The following is a 7,871-nucleotide window of genomic DNA, read 5'->3' on the forward strand; positions in this document are numbered from 1 at the left end:
AAAAAAAAAAAACCAAAAAAAAAAAAACCGCAAAAATAAATTATGTTTTCATTATCCTTTTGTTAGGTGAAAGCTGTATACATTATCACCTCTACACCTTTTAAAAACAAATGATGTTATAGCATATATATTTCCCCCACCTTACTTTCTTTACTTACTGTATTCTGGAGAACATTCCTTGTAGCATATAGGAAATAGTCCTAATTCCTTATTACAACTCCCAAACACTCCATTGTTAACTCAAGTAGTCCCGTAGGAATTAAGAATTATTTCCAGTCTTTTAGAAAGTTTTTGAGAACGGAAGAATGACTGCTCACTTCTAGTGAATCTGAGCCATCCAAAAGACTAAAAAAAGAAAAGTACTCATCACTATGTTTGGCAATATAATGAGGGACAAACTGTATATATACAACCCACCCAGCAAGTGGCAGTGGCACCAGTATGGTAAAAATTTTTTCCCCACTACTGACGATTTTTATTTTTTTAAATATTGAGACAGGGTCTCATTGAGTCAATAAATCACTTAGGATAGGCTTGAATTTGTGATCCTCCTGCCTCAGCCTCCCAGAGTGCTAGGATTACAGGTGTGCACCACCTGCCTGGCTGCGGTTTCAATGGCATGATACAAAAAGATGTTGGATAGTACAGCGTGATGGGGGAGAGTGGCATTTGTGAAAATGAAGATAGCTGGAGGTATAAACTACTCTTTGGGGAAATGTGGATGGGAGGAGGCACGGAGCAGATGGATATGAGTAGAAAAATATTTACGAACAGGAAGGGCAGTATTTCTATGGCTCTACCTTACACGTTTATGAATGTTTCTGCATATGTGCTTTTAGGATGGATATTTATTGTTTGGGAGAAAAAGCCAACTGCAGTTAAAACCAAATGAAAAGAAAAGGTGTTCCTGATAAACTCTGCAACTCTTCTCTTTGAAGACGAGGCTCTTGAGTCGTTGAGAGCATGAATGAGAAATGTAAATGTGAAAAGAGCATCTGGTAAAAAACACATTTCCTGAAATTCACAGGAACTCACAGCAGCATATCACCAATCTTTGTCTTCTTGAGGTTCATAGCTAAAGAGGCATTAATCTTTACCACTGCATTCTGTCTGCTTCTAGGCCTTGATGCTCAAAAAGCCCCCAGTCCTAGCCGCCATCTTGTCTTGTGGCCACTGTGACCGTTGCCTCCCTGGCCACCAGCTTTCCCTCTCCATACCCCTGTAGTTCGCACTTTTCTCCTAAGAAGTCAGGAAAAGGTAACCTCAATCTGCCTCACCACTTCACACTATTCAGTGGCTTCCCCTCACATGGAGAATAAAGTCCCAAGTCCCCACGAGGTATACAAATGGCATACGTAGCTTGTTCAGCATCATCTCATTGTCCACAGTCTCAGCTCAAAGGCCTCCTCAGAGAAGCCTCCCTGACTACCCTGTCTAAACAGAACTCCATCCAGCCCTTAGCATCACTATCACCTTAGCCTATTTTATTGTCCTCACAGCTTAAATGATCACTTTTTAACTGGTGTCCCAGCACCTACCTCCTCAGTGGAAATATAATCACCAGTCTAAAGTGAAATTCAGTAGTCATCCTAGTGCCTAGAGAGTGTGCCTGGGACACAACAGACACTCAATAAATATTTGTTGACTAAACTAACATTTCTCTTTCACTTTTACCTGGACTTGTTTAGCAATCATCCCATCTGTTCTCTCGCCTGTGGTTTTACACAACACATTCTAATTTAACAATAATGGCTGTCAGGGTATATACAACTGTAACTGGATTTGAAGTGGACAAACCTTGAGTTCGATCTCCTAGAAGCAAAATGTAAACTTTATGGGAATTTTATTTAGGCAAAGTGGAGCATCCCTGGGTTAACTGGGAAAAACAAAACAAATCAAAACAAAATCTGATCACCTGTCCCAAATGGAAAAGTGCAACATTAGACTTTCTTTTCAAAGATGAGCTAATTTGGGGTATATGCTAATGAGAGTGGAAGAATCCTTCCAGAAACCAGAAGGACACTGTCTTGCGAGTAGAGATACTTTTTGATCCAGTTATACAAATAAATTATAGCCTGTAGCTCTTCCTCTGTGCCATTGCCAGAGAGTTTCTGAAGGTTGCTAATTTGTATCGCACTTGGATGTACAATATTAACAAGTCCATATAGCCACAGATCTAAGGCTAACCCTTCCAATACACTTTGTAGATAGTAAAAGTCACATGTAGACTCTCCTCTCTCTGACTTCTGGTTTTTTGTTCTATTTGGTGTCACGTTTAGAAGTAAGAGCAGCTGTTATTTACAAGTACTGACCTTCTACAACCTCTAAAAACCTTCTACAAACAGTTCTTGAGTATGTATGATTCAGTTGAATACCCAAGCCTTTTAGAGCGATCACTATTTATCATTGCTTTTATTTTCAAAAAAAGATTATTTACCTTCACTGCTTCATTAAAGCAAGTCAGATAGAGGAATAAGATTTTTTAAAGAAACATCTAAGGTACATGTTGCAGCTCTGATGCATGATTTGGTTTCCAGTGCTCATTTCTAAACACCCTAAAATATGCACTGCACAGACAAAATGTCTCAGGTGGGTTCATGTTCCCAGCCCTTGCTTGGCTTCTGAAGTCATTCTACTTATTGCCTCTTTGCAGGACATGGCCAATTTCAGGCAACCAATACACTCAACAGTCAGGACAAGAACAACAAATCCCTGGGAACGGAGTCATTCCCTCTCGAAGGCCAGTGTAAACCATTTGGAGCACACTTTGGCATTCATCCTTCACTTTCTGCCTCGCTCCCTCATTTCATCGAAGTCACGATTTTTCTCATGCTAAAAAACAAAAAACATTTTCTAGCCATCTTTGTGAATAGAAGAGGCCGTGAGAGAGTTTTCACCAGAGGTGTACGCAGCTCTAGTGGCAAAGAAAGCCTACAACAGATGGCGGTGGTAAGGAATGTCTTCTTTGCATGGATGTTAGGCTCAGCTCGCTTCTCCTATCCTTACCTTTGCTTTTTCCATGGGGACTGGAACTGCAGTAACCGTTGTATAATCAACCATGAGGTCAAAGCAAATGAATCATAGAGATCTTGGGCCTAACATCTTTGAGCTGTTTCACCGTTTCTTATTTCATGTATATGTGTATATATGTATGCATATATAGCCTTTGGTGTCAAATGTAGCAAAACTATGGGATTTTTTTTTCTGGACATCATGTAGGGACTTTCAAAAGCTGAGTAATCCACTGAAGATAGAAATTTTACTCTCAGCACAGGACTGCGAACATCCAGTGAGAACAGTGACCACCTGAAGTGAACATGTGCAACACACCAGATGCCACGATAAGTATGTTAGAGGCATCAACACACTTGCTGTGTGATCTTGGGGCAAGTCACTTAACATGTCAGTGCTGCAGTTTCCTCATCTGCAGGACAGAGAACATGTAGTATCTGTTGTGTTGAGTTGTTTTGAAGATGAAAGGAGTTAATAATATGCAAGGAACTCAAAACAATGTGTGATAAACAGCAAATGTAACATTAGCTTCATAATGGCCTTTTTTTTTTTTTGAGGTAGGATCTCACTTTGTAGTGCAGGCTGGCCTTGAGCTCACTGCAATCTTCCTGCCTCAGCCTCCCAAGGGCTGGGATTACAAGGTGTGCCCCCACACCCAACACTGTGGTCATTATTATTCCCCACAAACCCAAAGACAATCAGCGTGATCTCATCTCTGTTGGGTAGCTTTTTGCCCCTGGGACCAAACACCGATACTTCACCTCAAAGGAGAAGAGGTTTACTTTGGCTCATGGTTTCAGGAGATTTGGTCCATGGTTTGCTGGTGGAAAAGCAGAAACCATGGTGGAAGAGCATGAGCAAAGCTGCTCACTTCACGACGGCTGGGAAGCAGAGCATGGGAAGGGTGCTCACGAGGTAGGGGCTGGGGGTGAGACGCTGCATGGTCCCAAAGTTAGCACTGGATACATCCACAAGTATGCTTTTCTCGTCTCTCCAGCCAATCAGATCGACATCACATTAGGCAAAGTTGAGGAAGACAGCATAGGAAAGTCCTGATACCAGGAGAGGATGTCTCTCAGGTGCTTAGCACTGTACCAGGCAATTGCTTTGTAAACTCTAGCCATTGTAAGTTTTAAGCACCCCATGATCCCCTTTACAAAAGGCTCCCAACTCTAGCAATCCAGTGGATCTCCCTGGGACCTTCAATCCATCGATCCTGCCATCTTTCTAATGTCCACACTCCTTTCATCCTCACTCTGTCCTTACCACGCACAGCCCCGTGGTCACTCCCTTGTCTATACCTCCTGTTCCCAGACACTGCTTCTCTCTGTAACTTGCCTGCAAAACCCGTCCTTCATTAAACCCAGCTTTGCTCCTTCAGGGAAATGGAGGCGGGAGAGCAATCCACAGCCCTGCTGACTGGGCCAAGCTCCAGCAGGCCCTCATGGGCCTGCCTGGCAGTGCTGCCATGATTCACACTGCATTCATTCTTAGACTCTCCTGGTTCTCAACCCCCAGTGATTCTCAGAAGCAGGATGCCGGGACATTTCTCTGAGGAAGGGATGAAGAAGTGAGAAGGGAGGACGCCCAGGGTCCCATCTCTGCAGCCACCAGCCTCCATGCACCTGGACCCCACGGCGGCTTCCCATCAGTCCCGAGCTTCTTCTGTATCACTGCATTCACCCCTGGGGCTTCCACGAGCCCCTGAAGTAGACTCTTCCTCTGCTTACAGGGTTGGAAACCCATCCGTCACATCACCCAACTTCCTCCTCTTCCTTTAGTACAGCTCGTTGGTGAGGTCTTCCCTGCCCCTATAGCAACAGTTACCACCCTCATTCCCAAGTCTTCATCTTGCTTTCTCCCTCACTGGCATCACCACCTAAGATGTCTGTGTATTGATTATCTGTCTCCCTTGATGAGGGCAAGGGTTTCTATGTGCTCTGTTTGCTAGAGTGCCCCCTAAGATTAGGACAATGCTTGATTCATTCACTTATTTCATAGGCCCTTTTAGTACATGTGCTGCCAAAGCGAGCACTCCACTGGGGCTTATGGGCTCCTGTTAGATGCCAGGTACTGTATCAGCCCCTGAGATGACAGTAATGAGCACAATAGGCCAAGAATTAGCTCTTATAGCTAAGTAGTTACACCATGTTATAGCTTGGATTTGGAATTTTCCTCACAGGCCTAGGTGTTAATGCCTCGGTCCTCAGCTTGGCCCTATTGGAGGATAATGGAAACTCTTAAGAAGTGGGGCCTAGGGGGTTCAACAATTCATAAAATTGTGCAGGGAAGGGGACCCACCCATGGTCCTACCAGCCCAATATAACTATTCCCACTTTTGCAAATTCCCTCCAGTTTTTCCCTCCCCCTCCCCTCCCCTTCCTTCTCTCTCCCCCTTTCCCCCTTCTTTTTTTCCTCTCCTACTTCCTCACTTCCCAGCTACCATGAAGTGAGCAGCTTGCTCTATGACTTACTTTCAGCCCTGATGTGCTGTCAACAGGCCCAAAAGCAACAGGGCCGAACAACCATGGACCAGAACTCCTGAAACTGTAAGCCAAAATAACCCTTTTTTCTTTATAAGCTGATTATCTCAGATATTTGTTACAGTAATAGAAAGCCTAACACAGATTATGTGAAACAGTCACTGCCAATCAGGAAAAAGAGGACATAGCACGTGTGTGTGTGTGTGTGTGTGTGTGTGTGTGTGTGTGACAAGTGGAGAGGGAGCTACTTGTCCATGGTAGCCAGGAAACACTGCTAGAGGGAAGAGGGGAGGGAAGGGATGAGCCATTGAACATCTGTGAGAAGGGCTTTCTAGAGAGGAATCAGCTAGCACGCAAGAGCTGAGATTATTCCAGAAGAGGGAGGAGGCCAGGATGTCTAGCAGAGGGGAGCAAGAGAGAAAGTAGGAGGCTAGGTTGGAGTGCAAAGGAGGGTGGAGAGGAATAGGAGGGTTCTGTTCACATTGTGAGAGCTTTTATTCTGAGTGAAATGAGGGAGCCCCGGAGGGATTTTTAAAAACTATAATATGGGCTGGAGATGTAGCTCAGTGCCTTGAAAATGTAAGGTCCTGAGTTTGATCCCTAGTACAAAAACCCAAATAGTCCACATTCAAGTTTTTTGTTTGTTTTTTGGTACTGGGGGGATGGAACTTGGGTCCCTGCACTTTCAGAGGAGCCTCTGAGCTAAATCCCTGGCAGCCATATTCAAGTTTTTATAACTGTCTCAGTAAGCTCCTTTTAAAAAGTTTGCAAAATTTTATTACCACTTAAATAATTTGCACAAGGGGCAAAATGAAATTTCATAATGTATGTAATATTAATAATTACCATTTGAGGCTATTAGGACTGCACTAAGAAAGGCCAACTACAGCTTTAGAAAAGTTAACAGCTTTATAATGCCACTTTATAACTCCCCTCTTCATGATCCAATGAAGCATCATACGCTGCATTTGGTCGTCATGTTTAACAATTTTTAACAGCTTTTTGAGGTAAAATTCACATACTATAAAATTCACTCATTTAAAGTATACAATTCAACAGCTTTTAGTACATCCAGAGAGTTGTACAACCAGCACAGAAAACTAATTTTGGAATAATTTCATCACCCCACAAGGTTTAGCTTTTGCTCCCAGGGCCCTCAAAGCCCCAACACCAGGCAACCACGAACTACTTTATTTCTATCCATTTGTCTGCTCTGGACATTTCATGTAACTGAAGCAAACAAAAATGTATTCTTTTGTGTCTACCGTAGGCTTTGCAGAGTATTCTCAAGCTCCATCCGGTAGGCCTTTTTTCCTTTTTATGACTTAATAATGTCCCCTTGTACGGATATACCTCATTCTATTTATCCAAGGAGGGTTCTGAGCAGTAGAGTGACATGATCAGAGTGGCATTTAGCAAAGCTTTCTCTATTGCTCCAAGAAGCAGAGAATGACCAACTGTGCCAAACGCTGCTTTTAGAGAAAATAAGGTCCAAGAATTGACCGGTAAGTGTTCAAATAGTTTAATAAAAAAAGGAATTTAATTAGTAGAAATATTCTGATATATAATTTATAAATGGCATTTTATGGGTTTTATGGGATTTGTTGCCCTTCTTTTGAATAATTAAAAGTGGAACACAGATATAATAAATAATTAATGAGTAAGAGTTTTAAATGGAATGCTAGAGATGTAAAGGTATAGGAATAACTGGAGAGTACCATTAATTTATTGCGGTCTTTGATATTTTCTGCATATTGCTGGTAACGATCCTTCTGCTTCATGTGAAATTTATTCCTCAGAATAATTCTTTAAACATAACTCAACATTATGGCAATTATCCAAGATTTCATGCCAGACACCGACCAAGAGAAAGGTTGACTCTTGAAAAAAGGTATTTTCAACGTCTCTGCAGGTCATCAGGTAGATGCGAGTTCAATTCGCTTTTGTGGGGAGGGGGAGAGTTGTGTCACTGAAAAATTGTAGAAACTGGACCCCAAATTTAGAGTTCTAAAGAGACACCTCCCCGGGGTCTCTGCCATTATTTGGAGCACCAAGGTCTGCCTACTCAAATGGAGAATCCGGGTTGGCATAAGCCGCACCTACCAAACACAGGAGTTGATACAAACACAGGCGATAGTTAACAGGCTGTGCAATTCCCGGGCCTGCAGATCACCGGGGGGCCGGAAGGGGGGGAATGAATGAGGAGCAATGGCAACTAGACCCCCAAAGGCGAGTCCAAAATGCATTTTCCATTTGTAGGACGACGCCGTGGAAGAGTTCGTGAACGTTTCAGGAGAGACTCGGAGGAGTACCGAGCTTGACCGGCGGACACCGCACCGAGCCGCTCCACTGGGCCGGGGGAGGCAGGGCTGGCGG

At 43.3% G+C, this 7,871-nt stretch overlaps 1 long non-coding RNA gene and 1 pseudogene across 1 annotated transcript; both read left to right on the forward strand.

Annotated features, from left to right (window-relative positions):
• Nucleotides 1–4,068, forward strand: part of LOC104853107 — a 16,143-nt pseudogene extending 12,075 nt beyond the window's left edge.
• A 2,828-nt stretch (nucleotides 4,069–6,896) lies between these two features.
• Nucleotides 6,897–7,865, forward strand: LOC104853095. The gene is made up of 3 exons (XR_777682.1): nucleotides 6,897–7,000; nucleotides 7,295–7,415; nucleotides 7,755–7,865. It is a non-coding gene; the product is annotated as an uncharacterized LOC104853095 (long non-coding RNA).
• Nucleotides 7,866–7,871: the final 6 nt, after the last annotated feature.

Source organism: Fukomys damarensis, unplaced genomic scaffold (assembly GCF_012274545.1).
Source record: "Fukomys damarensis isolate Sample0158 unplaced genomic scaffold, DMR_v1.0_HiC HiC_scaffold_38, whole genome shotgun sequence".
NCBI lineage: Eukaryota > Metazoa > Chordata > Mammalia > Rodentia > Bathyergidae > Fukomys > Fukomys damarensis.